Source organism: Anomalospiza imberbis, chromosome 11 (genome assembly GCF_031753505.1).
Source record: "Anomalospiza imberbis isolate Cuckoo-Finch-1a 21T00152 chromosome 11, ASM3175350v1, whole genome shotgun sequence".
In the NCBI taxonomy this organism is placed as follows: Eukaryota; Metazoa; Chordata; class Aves; order Passeriformes; family Viduidae; genus Anomalospiza; species Anomalospiza imberbis.
Genome location: NC_089691.1, coordinates 19,238,548 through 19,259,849, shown reverse-complemented (window position 1 = coordinate 19,259,849; position 21,302 = coordinate 19,238,548). Strand labels below are relative to the sequence as shown.

Here is a 21,302-nt window from a genome sequence, read left to right as displayed (position 1 = left end):
TGGAGCATGCTACAATTTCTAATTAATTGTAATTAGGAGTACTACACAATAGAGGGAGCCTCTACATGCTGTGAATGGCTTCTCCCATCTCTTGAGCTAAATGGAGTATCTGCCTTTCCCTCTCTTCTCCTAACCAAGGAATGAGCTCCTTTGGTGCTCAGACAGGCCCTCGTCCAGGTCTGCCTCTTGGAAAGTGAACACAGCTCATCAAATGCATTTCTGCACTCAGAACGTAAGAGTGGGCTGCATCTCCATGACTTCCCTCTGGTGCTGCCCAGGTCAGAAGCAATTTTGAAGAAAAGGGCAAAGCCCATGCAGGAGAGTGGGCTGGGGGTGGTGTTTCCTGTTTCCTGCTCCACGGCACAAGGAGGGATTGGTAACTGGAACCAGCAGTGGGATTTTTTCCTTGCTCATGTGTTAAACCACCCCGGGGACCTGCATTTCCCAGCGATTCTGAGAGGAAAAGAGCTTTGGTAAGGAGTAGTCTGGCATTTGGGGCAGCTTGTCAGCAAAGAACCTCTTCCAGGGCTGTAACAGGTTGCAGAATTCCACCTGAGCTCAGAGATTTCACTGCTGCCGCTGCTGATTGAGGTCTGCTTGTCCCAAGCCCCATGATCTGTGTTATCCCTGCCCATTACATTAAAAAAAAAAAAAAAAGAAAAAAAAAAAAAGACAAAAAAGCAGCTTCTTGTATTTGACCCACATTTCTCCGAGGTCCCTTTTTTCTTCCCTATTTTTATCCTCAATATCTGTATTTCAGTCCAGACAAGGAGCAGAGGCAGGACTTGTCTCCTTCCCGTGCCGCTCTGAGCCCAGCAGGCAGCCACTCCTCCCGGCACTGCTTGGGTATTTGGGGTTAGGTTTTTTTCTCCAAACGCACAAAACTTCATTTTTAAGGGTGTTTTTTAAATGGGACTTTGGGAAATAATTACCCTTTATGCTACTTCAAAGAAGTCCCCAGAATGATTAGCTGTCCCCTCAGAGGACTGTGCCTGTTAGGAAAATACTCTGGCTTAAGCATCCTGTGAGTAATACAGACTTTGAGTGATGGTACTTAGTACAAATGGGCCAACGATCACATGCCTGAGTCTCCTAAAGCCATTCAGGAGATTTTTGCACCAATTGCAGACTATTCATCAAAATAAGGTGCCAATAAGTAAGGCATTACAATACTTTCAGAGGGGAGTGTGCAGAGTAAAGTAGGGGAATTCTGCCCCCAAATGGATATTCAATCTTATGACAAGGATTGTGTATTAAAAAAAGGGGAATGCCTTGGCTTCTGGCCATACTGTGATCCTAGGGATAATGCTTTATCTCCATTATCTTTCAGCTGCTTTCCTGCCTCTGCCACATGTGGACATTGAAACGACATTAACAGCCAACCCCAATAGTAAACCATTTCTGAGGGCATGTGTTTTGCTGGTTATATCCTGAGCTCTTGCATTCAAGATTCCCAGCTTTTTTTCCATGATTCCAAGGATGCAGCAGGTACCCCTCCTATTTTTATTACGTCTCCAAGTATTTTTAAGGGAAAGCCAAGCATCTTGGCTATGTGACCCTAGGACATGGTGTTTTAAGGAGCCAGTTCCCTGCAGTGAAGCCTGCAGGAGCTGGCAGCACCATGGTGACAAATCTGGGGTTGGGAGTCACCTGTGGTGAGCAATTGCTGCATTGCTCTAACTTCACAGTCAAGCTGTTTGCATGTACCTGGAAGCACTGATCCAGAAGTTGGCAAGGGGGTTTTTGTCTGCTGTGCTTATTCCATGGAGGATCTTGTACTGCTGTGCAAAGGACAGGTGTTGAAGGGCCACCAAAAGGACAGGTCTGACATGGTGAGAGGGCCAGGCTGCCTTAGGTGCCAATGGCAGGGAGGTGTCATGGTCGCAGGGATGCCTGAGGGACACCAAAATCAAAGCCCACTAGGCTTTTGAATGGGAGGGCAGGGGTGCAGGGAAGCTCTTCCCTGCCCCAGACCATTTCCATCCCTATCAGCCCTGTGCCTGCTGCCTCACCCATACCGGTGTGGATGGGTTTGTATTTAAATCATTATAAATGCAAATGATCCTTCCCAATTACAAAAGCCTGTTCGAACTGGCATCTTTGAAGGAAACTCTGAAAGAGCTCCTGGCACAGCTCTTCTTCAAATATTTGGAAGCTTTGCTAAGTCTCTTGTAACAAAGACAGGCACAACCTCCTGCTCCTCTCCTCCATCCTTCCTGTGAAGCTGAGTGCTTTGCCAGCATGAATGTCACTGCTTGAATGGTGACTGTGTGACATGAGGGGCAGCAATGGATGGAGATGCCACCTGGGACAACAGCAACCTGTGGTGGCTGCACTGCAGCCCATCTCCAGGTGTCCTGCTTACATGTTGCTGCCACAGACCAGCATCTTGGGGAACACCTTCCTTGCTTCAGTATCCAAATCTCCCTCCTTATTTTCCTGCTTTGCCCTACTGCATTGGCCTGAGCTTTGTTTCCCTATTCTCTGCCACAGGCTCTCTCTGCACTGAAGATGCCCTGGGGCAGTGAGTTGTAGCCCAGCTGTCCCCCTTGTTGACACTGGCCAGGCACTCCTGATGAAAGGATGGACTTGAGCCATTTGGAGAGCCTGTCCCCTGGCCAACTGGAACAGGTGGACGTGAAATGAATGATTAAATAAACATGGTGGCCACTGCACACCCTCCAACAGTACTTCCAAAGCACTGAAATGTCCTAGTTCAGATTTGATATCTGCTATCAATTGAGATTGAAGGTATTGATCCAGGCTGATTGCTGGGGACAATCAGTAAGTGGAGGGGTAATTGACTGTCATGTCTCTCATTGATTGGGCACCACTGTTCACAGCAGCCAACATTATTTTCAAGTACTTTGCAGCATCTCCTTTAATAAAGAAATACAGACTTTATGTAACAGTGATTTATGTGTGCTGCCATTTAGAGGGAGGGCGAGGACATTCTTAGCCAACATGTCCTTGCCTTAAACAAACTGAAAGGTGTCACCAGGAGAGTGCTGGAGCAGGAAAGCATGGATTTTGGTTTGCACGTGTGTCACTGTGAGACAACACCCTGCTGTGGGACCATCCCACTCCTTGCTGCTTGGCTGCAGCAGATATTAACAGAGGGCCTCTGAGACAGCAAAGGCACTGCACACGAGCCAGGAGAGTGTGACCTCCTCTCTAGGTTGTTTGAAATGTTAAAGCAACAAATATTTTATACCATGTATTCTACCAGCGCTCGTTAGCAACTGATCCAGAAAAACTGTCCTGGGAGAAGAACAAATTAGGAAACATCCCAAGTTGCTGCAATCAAATCCACAAAAGGCTTGCATAAAATTTTTACATATAATCAGAAGGATGGAAAAATTACCTTATTCCCTGCTATGCACTTCAGATTAATATAGACAAACATTATTCAATCCTAATACTTATGATGACCATGAAACCTCTTTTTGTATTTGCCAGGAACAGGCAGATAAAATTGCTTTTCTCTTGGAGGAGAGACTGGAGTAGTAGTCTGCAAACAGTGTGTGCTGTTGGTTTTTAACAATCTGTACTACCTGACTTTGCTGCCTCTCATCTTCAAGCTCTTTTGGGTAGGAGCTGCTCCCTGTGAACAGAGGTCCAGTGAAATGAATGGGATTGAGTTGTTCAATGAATTCTTGTACCTAAATACCTTAGTGAACTTGGCTTTGGAGTGGCTTCAGGGATGAAGGTCCCAGTTTTGACTCCACAAAACCCAGAACTGGTTACATTCCAGTTACAGCTAAAGCAAAGCAGGCTCCAAAGTTACTTTACATGCTGGTTTCCCACCTGAACATTGTTTACAGGCAGATTTGGAGGGTTTTTTTGTGTTTGTCTCAGATTTCCCAATGTCTGGCAGCCTGTTGGGAGCTGCCAGATGTCCAGAGATGCTGACCTCGCCTGCTAAGCATGCACAAGCTCTTTCACTGCAGGCTCAAAGCAAGCCCAGTGCCTCCAGCACCACGGGTTGGCCACGTGTGTGGTGTCTGGCCCTTTGAAGAGAGTGGAGGAGGTCCAGGAGATGCCAGGGATTCTGTCTACAGCCCATCCCAGCACCACAGCCAGCTTCAGTCACTGTGATGCTTCCTGAAGTCCTTGTCCTAGTGGGCAGCACTATTTGTTCAAGTCATTTGAGATTCCGAAGGAATACAGTGGTGGGAAAACATGCAGGAAGAAGCCCACGGATTTTGTGAACGTGCATAAAGCATGAAGGCAGCTCTGACAGATCTGTGGCAGTGTGTAGCTGCTGTTCCTTCAGCACATGCTCTAAGCCCCAAAGTTGGCTTTTTCCTTACAAATGGGACTGAATGAGCTACCCTTGCCTTTACCCAGATTTCTCATTAATTTTCTTCCCAGTTTTCAGGTGATCAAACTCCATTTCAGTGAGTTTTGGGTGCTTCTCACCCACCACAATTGCTGACTCGAGCTGTTCCTCACCTTGGGTTTCGGTCTGTTAAACAGCTCAGCCCAACCTGCTTTTGGTTTGCTTTGTCTTGACTTTTTGGTGCTGCTGGTGAACCGAAGCACCCATCTCTCGTGTCGAGGGCAGGGCTGACTGGGGAAGTCACTGAAGCCACTGAAATTTCACAGTGGCAGGTGGCAACCCTGCGGGCATCGCTCATGAGTCAGCCACGCTGCAGGGCAGCGAGGGCGCCTGAAGAAGTTTCTCATCCCACCCAAGTTTCCTTTCCTGGGAAGCAGGGTGGCTGTGCTGGGGTGCGTGGGCTGTGTGAGCTCCCAGAGAGTCAAACCCAAACTGAGCTGACGGAATAGCTGTAGCCTCAAGCACCCCAGCAAAATTCTCCTGTGCTGGAGGCTTAAACTGCTGATTACACAGAGCTGGCTGGCCCTGGGTCACAGTCGAGGTGCTGGCTCAGACCATGGTTGAATGTGCAAGAGAAACAGAAAAAATGCTGTGCTAGATGGGGTCAATGCATCAGTCACTTCAGAGAGAGGTAAAACCTACAAACAGCAGCCATGTGTTGCTTACTCCCCCTCAATTTTTTCTGTTAATCCCAACATTCCTATACTGGTGGGTTTATGGAAGTGTAAGACTGGGATCCCCTCCGACCCCTCTTAAAATAACTTGTGTGAGAGCTCCACACATGCTTTTAGTGAGCAACTGCACTCTTTCCATTGCATCTGCTGAAGAGGGGATGATGGGAAGGAGGAGGAGGAAGGTTGTGTGAACCAGCAGTTAAGACTGAAGGACAAAAAATTGTACAAGTGTAGTGTCACAGCATTAATTTACACAAAATAAGAAGCATTTCTCTTTATTGAGTGGATATATTGCAGGAATATACGACAGGACAATCAGGGCAAATGCATGCCACAGTGAAACAAGAGTTAAACAACATCATATCATCCCTGTGATGGATCATTAAGGATGTGGAGTCTAAATGTGTGGTAAAATTACAGCATCGTGCAGATGCTCCTACGCCAGTGACTTATTTTACATATTGAAGGTACAGAGGTAATTCCTAGTAGCAATTGCACACAAAGACCAACCTATCCCACAGTGAATGCACATTTGGATTGTTGGACAAGGTGAATTTTGAGGGGTGGGGGGGGGCTGAGTTGAGCTGCTGCCTGCGATTACAGCTGCCTTCAGCTGCAAATGGGACTTGTCTTCCTGCAACCTCCCCACTTCAGACCAGCCATGTGTACAGCAGGGATGGATCAACAAGGAGTGAGAAGGGTTAAATAAACAAGAGAGCCAGGACTAAATAGGTAAATGCTGAGGAATTCTCTTTTTTAACATGTATCTATAGTGTAAAAAAAAAATTAAGGCAACATTCCTCCTGCTAATTAGTGTTTTCTCGGCACTGTGAAAACTACAGCTGTAGGAAGAATTCAGGAAAAGTAATCAGCAGCACAATTAAGCAATCTGCCATAATGACAGAACACAACTTTAGGGATAGAATAATCAGAAACATATATATTTCTCCTTCTTGATTTCATTTCCCACCCAATGATTTGCCTTTGCAGGGTGTATATAAAGCAATGCTGATAGAAATGCCCATATTTCTCTGCTACAGCTTGTAGACCTTGCTGCAGTGAGGATGCCCGTGTTAATTCCTGCCAATCACTTACAACTAATGTTATTCTTACTGTAATTTTTGAAAACCTTGTGTTTGATCTGCTTTAATCCTAATTTGGAACCCTGTCTCATATAAACACCTTTTACTCCTTTAAGTTAGAGGGTCCAGCTCCTTTAAGTGGAATGTATCCAGACAAGAAATCCTGGAGCTGAAGTCCCTTTTTTCCCTGCCAGCCATCCCACCCAAGGAAGCAGAGCAGGGAGATGCTTCACACTCTGTTTGTGCAACCTCCAGCTCCTGCTCAGGAGAGGAAAACGCCTACACCTGTGAGCAGACAGTGAGGGGAATGGGCCTGACCTGCTCCATCTGCACAAGCTGTTTTCCCCAAGCTGCCTCAGGCTATAGGAGCCCACAAGGAAGGTAAGCTCCCCTCCAAGGAGGTGCTTTGGAAGGGAGAAGGGAAATATGGCCCTTGAGAAGGGGGTCCCATGTGTTTCAGCTCTCTGCCAGTCATGGACCAAGGCTGGTTGGAATGAAGCCACAGGAGAGAGGGAAGCTCTTGTGTTGCTGTGGGGAGGTAGGTGTTCTCCTTGGGCTCTGCTCAGGGGGTTTACTGGCTGCTGGGAGGGGGTGGTCTCATGAAAAACTGAGAGGGAAGCAATTTTGGTGGAGTCAGGAGTGATCTGTGTGCTGTGGTAGGCCACAGTCATTACCAGTGGGACTCAGTGAGTTTTGTGGTGGTGTTTCCCAAGAGCTGGCGATGTTGTTACTGGAGAAGGCCACCAGCCTTTCCCTGGGAGGTGACAGTACTGCAGTGGTGTTGCAGGATCCTTCCAGGATGGTGGAGCAGGTGGGATTGCTGCTGAAGATGTCTGGATGGAGCTCTCAACATGTGCTCTGTTCAGCTGGGTTGTGTTGGTGCCCTGTTGTCCTCCCATAATCATGGATTTCTTCCTACTCATTCCCAGATGGAGCTTTTGCTTATTATTCCCCTGTATGAAAAGAGTTGGCTAGTCCTGGAGGTTCTTAGAAGTGGCTCAAGTTTGTAACCTCTGGTATGAGGGAAGGCCTCATGTGTTTTGAATTTACATGTGGCTGCTAAAAACTTAGCTTCCATCAGAAATAAAGTAGGAACTGTAGATGTTACATTGAGGAATCTTTATAAATGCAGTTCTCTGGTTTGCATCCTACCTAACCTAAAGAAATGACAACTGTGAAGTTTTATATTTCAAGAATTAAATTTTCGTCATGGGATAAGTGCAGCTGAAAGCCCAGCACTTCTATATGTTGAAAAACTTTTACTTTAAGGGACAAGCTTGAGATAAAAAAGAAACACATAACACTGAGGAGCCCAACACTGCCTCATGAGCAGAAAGACGTGAGTTCCACCTGCTTCAGGCACTAATGAAAAATCTTGATGTCATTTAAATCAGTTTCTGGTATTTGTCTTAGTATGGCAAAAGATAGAGTATCTTGGTGGCCAGATTCTTCTGTCACTAAAACTGGTGAAAAGTCACATTACCATGACCCCTTCCAGAGCTCTCAGATCAGAGCTGATACTCTTCTGCAAGTTCCCTTTTCATCTGGGACGCTGGCTTGCAAGTAAGCAAACATACATACGCACACACAGAACTGTTCCTCCTTTTCCTGAGTGCCCATGTTGGTGGAAATCATTGGGATCACCAGGTCCAGGGAGCAGAGATGTCTGTAAAACTCATTCACAGAATCCTAAACCATGGAGAAATGCTGGGTTAATTTTTCATCTGAGTATCAGCTGAAAGTAATGTAAACCCCAAATTAATGCAGACAATGCTTAGTCTGGTCTGCAGGCCTTCTGTATTTTTGAATTCTTTTCTACTAAAACTCAGTAAAAACATGGGGGTGGAAGGTGCTGCTGGGAATTTGCTTTTTGTTCTGCTTAAGTGCTGTATTTCTCAGTAGTCTTCAAGTTGCTCAGCATGAAGATATTGTTACATTAGAACTACTGTGGGTTTAACACATTTGGAATTTGCAGGCAAATGGATGTATTGTGTTGGGGCTTATCCACAAAGGACTGTGAAACTACAAATTACAACCCAGCTGCATTCTCTTATCTGGATTTTTTCCCCACATGTGCCTGTGAGTCCTCCCCTGTTCACAAGTAGAAGGTGTAAGGAGAAACCCAAGTGAGAAAAAGAGACATAGGCCTGAAGTCAGAAGGGACCCTGACACTGGAGATCCTGCCCATGCCTCTGGGTGCTTTCTAATAGCAGAGGATGTGATACCTCTGGATTTAGTGGTTTTGTGATTGCCCGAGAATTTTATTTCTGAAATTCTCCCTAGAAAACTGTGGCAGATGGGGTAATAGTCAACACATCCACCGAATGCTTCTCTGACAAGGAGGAAGAAGGAGGTTACTGATTCTCTTGGATCGCTGAATGTGGAAATAAAACAGAGGATCCACTCATGTTTGTTCTCAGCTGTTCTTGGTCCTTGTTCTTCCTCCTTGCAGGGAATGAAAACCCCTCAGTAGGTCCCTATGGGAGACATAGGAGGCACTTACACTCTGCAGTAGCTTGAGACAAGGCTTTAGCAGCTCTTTTTAGTCCTGGGCAGGTTTTGCTGACCTTGTCCCAGTTACAGAGCCAGGGCCAGGTTATATACCAGAGCCCTGTGCCCCAAGCATGGACACCTGGCTTGGGGACAGCACTGCAACAACCAAGTCTGTCTGGGCAGAAGTGCTGCACCACAGAGAGACAAGACAAGTTCTTGGCTTTCATTCTTCCAAGCAAAGGGCTATATCAGCTGATTTGAGTGATACTCTGCACACCTGCTAGCCAGTAATAGGCTGAAAACTCGATGACCCCACCATAATGTTGTTATGTTTATTTGCTTCCTTTCAAATGGCTGTTCCTATGAAGGATGCTGACAAATGGGACCTGAACTCATGCATTTAGTGGGCCAGGAAATAAATATATCAGAGAGACAGTAGTTCTTTGGACTCTTCTGAGACTTGGGAGTTGCTGGCCATTCTGTTTGCTGGCTCAGTTTAAGCAGCAGAAATGTCCATGTGTTCTGTCAAAGCACTTTACTTGTGACAGGCAAAGTGCTGCCCTGACCTGGAAAACCATTCAGAGCAAATAAATGCATTAATTCAATGTGGAGTATCTTATATTTGATACACACCACTTCCTAATCACTTTACTGAACATCTGGATTGCCTTGAAATGAAACCAGTGATGGCGTCATCTGCAATTTGGACATGGGATCCATTTGGGAAGGCTTTTTCCAGGAGAGCACCTCTTGGGTATTGGTATGATTTAGGTTGGGTCCTACAGGTCTAATCCAGAGTAAATACAATTAAGGGTTGCTTCACTGCTGAAGGAGGACAGAAAGTAGCACACAGGAGCCAGATGGGCCCTTTGATACTTGTAGTCCGAATTGTAGAAGCATATTAAAAAGTGCAGGTGCTACCAGGGAGCAGGGATTTTTCATATGTCTAAAACAGGGTCTGTGCCCCCTTCTCTTAGGGCAGTACGGCGATATTCTTGTAGAAGAAATGAGAATAATTCATTCTGACTGTTAACATGGTACAAGAGGCTGAAGTTAACTCTTTGTGCTGGTAAAAGTTGCAAAAGAACACCAAGGGAGCAAAGACACTGCACTGGCTGCTGTGTGTGAGCAAGAGTGATGACTTAATGAACGAGAGATGCACTTGCATTGCAACTCAGGCTCAGCTGAGCAACGGCAAGAACTATTTGCTACATCTTTTTGTCAACATCTGTTTGTCTCTGAGTTCATGAAAGTGGAAAAAAATCTCATGGATTTTTGTTTTTTCCTTGTGTTGAAATTTTGCACAATTGTTTCTGTTATTTTGGCAGCCAAAATGATACTGGAATGTTTCACCTTGTTTTTCCAAGTTTTTGAGCTGAGTTGTTCAGTTGAGGTTTGTCACATAAACCATGAAGTTTTACTTCTGTTGCTAGCCAAATTATAATCTTTATATCATAAGCCTTTTGTTGTTTATTTCTTTTTCTTTAAAACTCCAGCTTCTGGAATCATAAGAATGCATGAAAATCTCTACTCCTGCTTTCTGTCATGTGTTTGTTTTCCCTTGAGTTTTTAGCCCTGAGAACTGTAGAGAAATTTCTGGGTGTCATCTGAGAGATGAAAAATGGAATTCATTAAATTTTTGTTTGCTTGTTTTTTGTTGGTTTTTTGTTTGTTTTGTTTTGTTTTTTAAATACCACTGGGATAATTTTCGGAAACTATGACTCATGATTTTCAATATTTAGATTTGGCAACACTGTAGTTCTCCATGCTGCTTCCCCAGGACCAGGAATGTTGGAAGAAGCCAAGTGGGGCTCGTCTCCACGGACAAGTTCCAGCACAGAGAGCCAGGGTGTGAATTCACAGTGCCCTAGTTAGGTTGCACAGATTCCCCATGAGGATGCAGTGTGCAGTACCTGCCCTTTGGAAGCATTCTCAGGGCATGTCTCTGTAACATCCAGCCCTAGAGCTCACACCAACCTGCTCCAGCTCTGCACTGAAGGGAGCAGGGCCATTCTGTGCTTCAAACTGCACTTACTGGCACGGACACAGCTCGAGGTGATGCTGCTGTGGGGGTATTGAGCACCTCCCAGCTGTGCTGGGCTGTGTGGTTGTAGTGGCTGGGATACCTTCGGATGCTTCAGGTGATGCTGAGCCTCCTCAGGTGCCCCTGGCTGGCTTCTCCTCCTCCTCCTGGCACCCATCCCCTGTATCTGAAGGGGAAAATGAACTGGTCTGTTTTCTGAGCCTGCTGGTTAGGACTTGAGACTCTGGAGCCTACCTTTCTCAGCTGAAGGGGAAAATGAACTGGTCTGTTTTCTGAGCCTGCTGGTTAGGACTTGAGGCTCTGGAGCCTACCTTTCTCAGCTGCAGCCAAGGGCCCTGTAGGGAAAACAGTGACCCCTATGTGAGCTCTGGGGGGCTTTGTGAGGCTCGTGTGACTTGGTTTAACACTGGAACTTGCCTATGAGTTCCCAACATTCAGATTGCTTCGAGTGTGGCTTGGCTCCTTGGAGTCACAGGGATGGGAAAACTCCTTGGCACCCAGTGGGGAACACACTGGATGAGGATGGGATGACCTTGAGGGAGCAGTTTGAAGTTCCTTTTGGCTGTCCCCATCAACTGTAGAGAAAAAAAAGAAAATGAGCCAGTGGGGTATACCTGGTAAAGGGGGACAAAGGGGAGAAGCAGCCACTTGGGAATGATTCAGCCCCTGGTGACAGAAAAGCTGTGGTAGCTGCAGGATATCTGCTGCACCCAACGCCAAGTTAGAGCAGCTGCTGGGATAAAACCCAGGAGACAGAGATATTGCTGCTAGAGCAGCTCCTCTGGCCAGGCCAGGTGGGAGGAGAGAAGCTGCTGTGGCTGGAGCCCTCCAGGAAGGGTGCTCTGCCATGGGAAAACCAGGATGCTGCAGGGTGCACCAGGGCGGAGGAGGGCTGGGAGCAGGCTGAGGTCTCTGCCCCTCAGGAAGCCGTGAGGGACTTGTGTGTTTTCCAAGGCAGCAGAGACAGGATGCTGAGGGGTGGGAGAGAGACAGATTTCCTTCTGCAGTGAATAGACTGGGGTGGGGGATGGTGGCTCCAATTTAACCCCTGCCTGTTCCTTTCATCTCCAAAATGAAATGGTGGCTTAGGAGACCATTCCAAGAAACTGCATAAATGAGAGGCACAAAAAGTACTGGGATGTTGGCACCAGGGTGATGCTGTGAGTTTATTATCCCAGTTCTCTCTCCCCCAGGCATGTCTCCCTGGCTCTGGCATTCCTTTTTACTTTGAAGTTTGTTTGTTCAGTGGCACTGGCATTGCTATGACCCACATGAACACCAGTGATGCCAAGGGAGAGGCTTATGGGACATTACCTTGCATCAGGTGGAAGCAGCTCGTGGGAGAGAGCTGCAGATTTGGGTGCTGTAACAACTTTTCAGCAGAAGACTGAAAAGATGGGATTTCATTTGTCTTTTACATCAAGGGTGGGGGAAAAAAACTTAGAACTCCTGAAATGGTTTATACAGTGCTTCTGTATCTCTTGTAAAATTATTAATAGGACAATCTAGAGGAGAAGTGGAAGAAAACCCAACTACCATCACCTCCCACCCCCACCAAACCCTTGGAAATGCTGTGGAAGCAGGACCTGCATGAAGACCTATAGGGCATAAGTACATGAAGAATTTGGGAGAGGTAGCTGGAGCATGGGAATCCAGAGAAAAGTACTTTGTGTACTGCACCAGAGTCTCCCAGAGCTGTGGAGAGTCCACATGGCTGAAAGTTGGCAGCCAGGCTGCAGGTGTGGTGAAAGAGACGTGTTTTCTAAACACACCAAATACTTATTGCTCTGGCCTTTTGTAGATAAAGATCAGCTCTGACTTTAAAAGAAATTACAGCAGAAGTGCTTGTATCTGGGAGGATGAATACCTGCTTCCAGGTTGGGCTTTGTAGAACTGAACTTCATAAACAAATTACTTGATGTGATTAACCAAGTCAGAGGGTTGAAGGAAATGTGCCTCTGACTCTGACAGTATCGGGGTGGAAGCTGTAATGTGTTGGCCAGACAATTATCGTGGGTAGGAACAAACAGCCACAAGGTTCTTGGGTGTGAGGTTTCCCATTAAAACAATATCTTTTCTCTGAAAAAAAACCCACAACAGAAAAAAAATTAACCCTTCCTGAAAGCCTGAATTTTTTTCTGAGATTCAGAACACTTATCTTGACTCTTCAGATGTTTGATGGGCAAGAACAGAGAGCAATTGTGAACCAAAAAGAGCTAAGAATTTGTAGGAAAACATCTGGTATCTAGACTGACCAGATAAAGAGTTTTCAGTAGCTCTGAAAACATTTCTGCCCTATGATTGTGCTAATTTCAGTAGGAGAAACAGTCCTGCACTGACCTCAGCTCTACAAGTTTCAAGGTTGGAATACACAGTTATTGGCCTACTTGTCCCTAAGGTAAAGGTGACTTTAAAAGAAAAAACAACTAAACAAATAAAAAGCAAGCAAAAAATTAAATGTTTTGATGATGACATAGGCAAAAAATATTGCAAAAACAAATTTTAAAAAGCCTGAAATGGAGTTGCAGGCAAGACAGGCAGACCTTCTCAGAGCCTGCTTCAAGAAACAAAAACACATCCTCATGCCAAGCATGCTCTGCATGAGCCGAGCTTGCTTGGTCTCAAGCTGATAACAGTAGCTTTTCCTGCTTTTGATGAAACAAATAATGCAATGGGGGAAGATGATTCTCTCTTAGGACAATTTTTTTTTCTTTCTTCCAACAGGGATATCAGCTGCCTGCCTGGTACCTGGGCCCAATCACAAACAGGGCAAGGCTGGACAAGCCATTTCACCCAGGATGAAAATCATACCACAGCTGGGATGTGCAAGGGTTGGACAAAACACTCCTTTGTGCTGTTTGGAAATTATTCACTTGGGATAAAAATATATGTTTAAGAGGAGATTTCCACCCTTTCTCAGGTGGGATTAGCTATGCTTTGGTGCTCACAGCAGTTGACAAGGAGGCAACAACAGGAGAACAGGATGTGTTGTGCTGTTGTCTAAAAGCAGAAGGGTAGGTGGAAACCTTCAGGCAGGTTTCTGCCTGCAGTGCTTCTGGTTTGGTACACCTGGCCTGTGGCAGGCAAACCTGGATTGCCCTGTGTGTCCTCATGAAGCTGGGCAGCACGGGGCTGAGGTTTCAGCAGCCACCAGTGTCACCACGTGTCCCCCGTGAGCTGACAGCATGGGCAGAGGCAGTGCTGTGCGCAGAAATGCTCTGGAGGTGGGTGTGGGGGAGAGGGAGGGTGGGGAGATGTGCTGGGACATGTGGGCTGTGCAGAGAGTGCAGTGTGTGAGTGGGACCACGAGTGCAGGTGACATCGCCCCCTCCCTCCAATGAGCACTGTCCATCCCATCCGGTCCAGCCTTCACCCCCAGGATCCGGCCAAAGTTCCCACCCCATCCAATTGCTCCAATTAGTGCTGTGGGTTTTTTTTTTTTTTTTCTTTATTAAGAAGGTCGCTGGAGACCTGCCTGTGTTTGAGTCCAGCTCCCTTTAATCTGTCCCAACCATGATTGAGGTTAACAGAGTTTCCTGCCCAGCAGCCTCTTTGACAAATTAGAGAGAACCAGTGAGACACTGTCAATAAACTTCCCGCTGTATAGATTTTGTCCAGCAGAGCCTGAATAAACTGGGTCATGCTGCCATATGTAATCCACGCACTTGAGGTTTGACCTAGCTCCTGTGCAAACCAGTGGGCAGGGATGTGTCTGGGAGCTGGACTGCAGCTCTGGCTGAGACAGCTGAATTTTGAAAGAGCTGGGGTGGAGCCGTGCCGTTCATTTTTGTGGACCAGTTTCATTTGTACGAGAAGATGATTGATGTCTTCCCGCAGGAGCTTTTGTCTGTGCTGGAGTGTGTCTGGAACAACATTGCCAAGATACCTTGGGGCTGGGTTAGGTAATTATTTTGTGATTAGATACTGAAATCAAATAAATAAGTTAATCATTTTACAAGTTCAGAAGAAAATACATTTATTTAATCTGAAACTTCTTCACAATAGCAATGCATAACTCTGTCTTTTTCTGCATGGTGTTGGCCTTGGGTCAGATGATTTCCCACCAAACGATTCACTAGCATTCCATGGCCCTGGTAATGCAAAGTCACCTGTTTAGAAGGAGGTAGGATTCTTGTCTCTCTCTCCTTTGGGCACCTGATGAGAACCCTGCAATGGTGGTGATGGGCCATCCATTTTCACAGTTCATATTGGCAGCACAGAAAAGATTAGTGCATTAACAGGGGAGACTCCTCTTTCGAAAAGAGGCTTTAAATGATGTCAAGAACCACCACAACGATATGGTTTTTACATAAATAATAATTAATTACATGTAAATCAGACTTCTCCCCACCCCTTCCATTAGTATCATCTTTGCTAAGCTCTCTGTCTTGTTTCTGTCCGCTCACTCTGAGTAGTTGAATGGCAACAGACATCATTTGCAATGCTAACGTCAGATACGGGTCAAAATGGACAAGGAAAACACAACCCGGGGTTTTATCAATGCAATAACAACTAGTTCTGTCTAGAGATGGCAGCGTACTGAGGTTTAACCTCTTCACTGCCACAGAGCCAGAAACAGCAGGAATTTAATTTTCTGGTTTCCTGTTTTGCTATTTCTAACTTATTTTCAGCCCTTTCCTTCTCCTGGCCACTCTCTTTTTTTCCCCCTTCTCTCCCCTTTCTGGTGTTTACTGGAGCATCTGGTAGTGTTTATCTCCCAAGACACAGGAGACTGTTGTTTTCATAGATATGTAACTAGTCTAAAAGCTTTAATCTTTGTTGATGTTGGACTTTCAGATTAAAAAATAGTCATAATAGTGGAAAAAGTTAAGATGAAATAATACTTCAGCATAGAACACTTTGGAGACAGCATCAACAGAAAACCCTTCAGAGGGACAGCTGCAATTACTGCATCTCCTTCACAGGCAATGCTGAACTTGTGGGGAGAGCAGGGCAGGGAGTGAGGAGACCAATTCCCTGAGATGAGACTGCTTGTTCCACTGGAAGCTGAAAGTGTGGCATGTCCTCACGGAGATTTCTGCATGTGCTCCTGCAGCAGGAGTTTAAGCAGACCCAGAAATGCCAACAAGATGTTAGAAATCTGTTTCCATCTCTGCTGCCTTCCAATGCTGCCTTCCAGGAAGGCAGGGAAGGAGCTGATCTGGCTTTTAGAAGAGTCACACTGCACATGACCAGGGGTTTGAATTCCCTGTGGAGTAAAGGCTGTGCCGGAGGTCAGAGGAGAAGATGGTGTTTTGGATTTGGTCCCTTGCTCTAGAGAAGCACGCTGGTTTTCTCTGAAAGCTTCAGAGATACTGAGATTGGGTTAATTAGAAGTTGTCAAGATACAGCAAGAAGTGTTGCTGTCATCAGAGAGATGTAGAAAGTGTTACAGAAATTGGGTAGCAAAAGGCAGGTAGGTGTCTGCTATCTGCAGAAGATCTTATTTGCTGCCTTCCCAGGGGACTAGGCACTGTCCCAAACCTGCAGCAAAGTCAGCTAGGCTGGAAGCAGACCTGCAAAATCTGGGTGGCTGCTGCTTTCCTAGCAAGAGTATATTCAGTTGCTAATATTGTAAATGCTTGCTGGTACATTTTTATAGCAATAGCATTTATGTAACTTAAGATTTTTATGTAATTTAGGATTTTAAATTAAATGTCTTAATTCAGGTGCTACATACCTCACTTTCCACCCCTGCTCTTCTGCCACATAAGGTGTAAACCTGACTGTAACCTCTCCCAACTTTTTGGGATGAAACATTTTTGGAAAACCCTCACTTTGGGTAGCAGCGAGCCGATGAAAGGGAGCTTAGCAGTAATGAACCAAGCTAATAAATTACCTAATGTCACCTTAGGATAGGTCTGTGGCCGCCTGTCACACAGCAGCACATCAAGCTGGAGATGCACAGTCGGTCTCTCCTAACCTTTGTACCTCCTCCTGCTAACCAGGGAGCTGGTTCTGGAAAAGACCTGGCCTGTGGAGTCCTGCAAACTGAAGGGTAAAATATTAATAAGCCAAAGAGGAGCTGGAGGTGTCAGTGAGGCTCCTGCACAGTGATGCTGTGGGGGAGAGTGCTGCTGGTCTCCACACAAAGGGAATGGCAAACGGTTTCTCCACAGAAAATTTCACCCGACCAATTTTTTTTGCATGCAGAAATGCAGATTCAGCAGCACCAAAACGGTCTGTGCACACATGCCAAACTTGTCATTTATAAAAACTCAAAAAAGCTCTGACAAATGCTGAAGCTGTTAGTTTTGACACTTCTGACATGAAACACTTTGATTTTTCATTTTGAAACTACTTTGTGTTCAAAATGTCCTTTAATTTTATTTTCAAGCAAGGGGGTGTGTGTCTTTTTTCTTATTCCCCAAAAAAATCAAAATTGAAATGAAATCTTCAGATTGACTCAACATGAAATTGTTCTTGGATTTTTGATTTCACAAGGCCTTTTTTTTTTTCTTAGATGTGTTTGGCTTCAAGTCACTTCTTTTTCACCCCCAAAATTTGCCAGTTGGTTTATCAAGAACCACAGTGAACATCAGCCCCTTTGAAGGGGCGCAGCTGCCACAATAGAATATTTTTTTCATGGCTGTCAGTTGCAGAAAGAAGGAAAAAAAAAAGGAGCCTTGCTTTTGCTTTCCAGGAGATTGAGTTAATTTTCTATCTGACAGGGATAAATAATAAACAGTATTTTTTTTTTTTCTGCTGTGAGGGATTGTGTTACGTTATCTGTTTAAACATTCCGTTACATTTTAGTAATGTGAATAATGATTATTCCTGTGCTGCTGAGCTCTCTCTCTTGGCTCGGGCGCCGGAGGTTCAGGAGACACCTGGCATTGTTGACAGAGCGCTGAACTTGAACGCCTCTCACTGTGACAGGGCAAGCCCAAATATTTTGGGAAGAGTCCTTGTTATGTTACGACAGGGGTTGGTAGCACTGATGCTGGGGACAGGTTTTGCTTTAATACAGAGCTGATTATGCTTCATTATTCAGGGAACAGCGTGAACTTGGGCAGGCGGGCTGCTGGGAGGAGGAGGATTGCGCTTGGGCACTTCTTATTTGTAGGATGTGCTGAAGGTCTTCCAAGAGATGTTGTCTCTCAGAAGAGGTCAGGATAGGAGGCCCTGAAAGACGTTTTTCTGTGGGTGAGAAAGTGGAAGAAATAAAGCTTTTTTTCAAATTAATATGAATGTTTAATGTAGTCCCTACATGTAGACAAATACCTGGAGAAGAACTTGTATTAAAATATCTTTTTAATCATATTTTCTATCCCTCAAGGTGGTGTTTGCTTCCTACAGTGTACATCTTCCCTCTTTGATTGGTTTCCTCTCCTGAAGTCAAGCTGCATCTTGGCAGTGCTTTGTGCATCTCCAGTGCTGCACGAGTGTCCAGCACGCGATGTTTCATCGGTCATGGACTTTCAGTAAGATTGGATGCATCGTGGAGTTTGCCAATTCACGTACAGCACGTAATTATATTCAGGAAGCAATAGGAATTAAATGGCATTAATTTCCATGAATATTCATTTAAGAATCTCGACCAAATTCAGGCAGATTAATAGTCCAATGAAAATACAATGGCTATTCATTGCCCCCACAGGAAAAGGAAATATGTATTGGCTGGCAGCTCAGGCCAAATGGAAATGTGCTATAGAAAAGTTATCTCTGGGTGGCTTCTGCTACGGTGGTGGCTGGATGGACACCTCCAGGAGCAGAGAGGATTAGTGTGGGTACGGACGTGGGGAGCCTTTCCCAACCACTAGGAACCCAGAGGAGTCTGGGGTGAATCCAAGACTCATGTCTCTGCGCTGCCCATGCAAATCCAAACCAACTCTGACTGCAGTGGAGCTTCTCTGGACTCACAACAGAGCAAAATGCCATTTATTCTGTGCCTGACTCCCGCTGCCCTGTGCGTGGAGCCAGGCTGCAGCCTGCTCTGCCTGGATCGTGGTGCTGCGGGGCAGCACAGCCATTTCTTTCCCTTACAAGCAGCACCAAGCTGAGTGTGCTGCTGGCTGCCTGCTCTGCCACAGCCCAGCACCAGCCCTCGGGGTGGCTGTGGGGCAGCCCTGTCCTGCCAGGCACCTCCTGGCACATGGAAACTCAGTTCTGTTCCAGCTTGTCCTCCCAGCACAGGCCAGGGCATGGCCTACTACTGTGGCCAGGGAAACTGGGAAAGTATAATAGCAAAAGCAGATGAAGGATGCAAATGCATTTGCAACTGAAGGATCAGAATTTGGTATGCTGGAAACCCCCCTCCCCAAAACCAATATTTCATCTAATTTCATTTAATTAAAAAAAAAAAAAAAACACAAAAAAAAACCAAACTAAAAACCAAAAAACTAGGTTTGGTTATAGCTCTCATTTGGGAGAACTTTTCATTTTGTCAGACAAGCCAACTTGAGACCTTAGCTGTGTCACATTATCTCTTTGTGGGACTTCCCTGTTTGGAGAACAGATCCAGCTTCCACAAAAGCTGGTGCAAGTGCTGCCACAGCATAGAATTTCGTCTCTAAGCTGAGGTTTACACCTTTTAAAATTCCCCCTCACAGGCAAGTTGACCTTTCCTGCCCTTGGAGTTCTGTGAGCAAAATAAAGGTCCAGTTATTTTACCTTGCACGTGTGTACCATGTGAGGGGTGGAGCTGCATTTTCTACTTTTTTGAAGGTTATTTGTTGCCAGACTGATCTGACTTGCCATGACTACATGGAAAACAAGGAAATGTGGAAAGCAGCAACCATCATCTTGCCAAGAAGGGGTTTTGCCTCAAGTTGCAGTATGAGCATACTCACAGGGCTGCTTCTGCTTGTGCTTATTTGAAACAAAATCAGATAATCATAAAATCAGGCTGTAAATCCAATGTACATTTCTCTTTATGTCCGCCAACTTTCTGGGGCAGTACATGGCGTGTATCTCATCTTTTCATGTCTGATGTAAAAGGTAAAATAACAGCTGAGTACCCACATGGGCTTTGCACCTACGCAGGAGTGCCAAGTGGGCCAGGAACCCGCCGTGCAGCCTGGTGATGTGCTCTGCAAAGCCTCATAAACCAGTGACTAAGGCAGAAAGGACTCCAAGGCCTGGCTCCTGGGACATCGGAGGTGTGGCATTACAGTAGCTTGGAAAACATTCTGACTTTATAACAAGTAACACCTATAATTACAGAGGCGTCATCACCTTCATAATTTTTTTTTTTTTTTTTTAGCTAACAAGCTGTAGTTGTAGCCTGTGTGCATCCCTGCCAAAATCTGCAAAGCATTTGCTCTTGGGATGGTTCTGCCGGTGGTGGGAATATCAAGCATCTTTCTCCAGGCACTTGTAAAACAATACAGCAGTAAACAATTCAAGCACAATTAGCAGCTACATAGGCAGAGGGGGAGGGAGAAGTCCCACCGCTGGTACTGTCTGTGGAATTAATCATGTTTTACAGAGTTGATATACTGGTTTGGATGTGTGAAGTTAAAAACAGGAGATGAAGAAGTAGCCAAGAAGTGTTTATTCGAGGATGAAATGTAAAACAAGTATTGTTTTGTAGCTGTAGAGAGGAGAGTGTTTAAAAAAATGCTCTTTTAACAGGTTTAGCTCTGCTTTCTTCCTACTGAAGAAACAGATGACCTAAAAAATATACCAAGATGATGTTCGCTTTTAAAGCTGGTGGTCCCGCCAGGTCACACAAACCCCGGTGTATCCTGCGGTACCGGGGCTGCAGAAGCGGGATGCTGAACGCTCCGCTCCCGGCTCTCGCCCGTCCCCGGTCCCGAGCGCTCCCCGCCGGTCTGAGCGCACCGCTCCGGCAGCGGCGCGAGCATCACCTCCGCAAATATTTATTTGCAGCGATTTTCCGCTCTTAATTATTTAAAATATAATGAATTACGCATAAGTACCTCGCTATTAGGGTAATTCCAGGTCTTAATTGCTGCCAGAGCGGCTCCCGCCCTTCTGCCGGGAGGTGGCGCCGCGGGCCCGGCGCTGCTGCCGGAGCCGCCGGGGCCGGGCAGGGGACGGGGACCGGGACTAGGGGAGAGGCTGGGCGCAGCGCGGAGCTCCCGCGGGCGCGGTTCGCCCCGCGGTAGCGCTCCTGACAGTGTGTGAAACCATCGCCCCCGGCCCCGGGTCCGATCGCCCAAAAAAACAGGGAGGGAAGAAAGCCGGGCGGGTCAAGGAAAGAGTTTTTTCCCCGAACGAGTCGGTCGCTCGGTAACTTCGCGGTCGCCCGCTGACTCCCGCCCGCAGCGCCGGGCAGGACGCGCTCCATCCCCGCGGGGCGCCCGACGACCGACCCCCGTCCCGCCGGCGCCGCGGTGCTGCCGGCAGAGGGCCGGGGTCTCGGGCAGGGCAAGGCAAGGGGCTGCCCGGCGGGGCCGCTCCCCTCGCCTGCTCCGGCCGCCGTCAAGGGAGGCCCCGCGCCGCCGGAGGTTCCAAATCCGCGAAGGCCGTCGGTGCTGTTGAAATTCGCGGTGCACGAGTGCCGGAGCCGCAGGGCTGGGGCAGCCGAGTGGTCCCGGCTCTGCCCCTCTCGCGCTCTCCCCTCGGGCGCTGCCACCCCTGTCCTCGGTAGCCCCGACGGCGCGGCCGGAGCGCTGCCGCTCCGCGCACCCACCGAGATGCGGACCCACTCCCGCGGAGCGGCTCTGGGCGGGCACCCAGCCCGGTCCCCGGGACGGTCA

At 46.7% G+C, this 21,302-nt stretch overlaps 1 long non-coding RNA gene across 1 annotated transcript; it reads left to right on the top strand.

Moving 5' to 3' along the window:
- The first annotated feature begins 1,712 nt into the window (after window positions 1–1,712).
- On the top strand, window positions 1,713–18,911 carry LOC137480859 (uncharacterized). The gene is made up of 4 exons (XR_011003137.1): window positions 1,713–1,832; window positions 2,494–6,636; window positions 16,490–17,781; window positions 17,915–18,911. It is a non-coding gene; the product is annotated as an uncharacterized lncRNA (long non-coding RNA).
- Window positions 18,912–21,302: the final 2,391 nt, after the last annotated feature.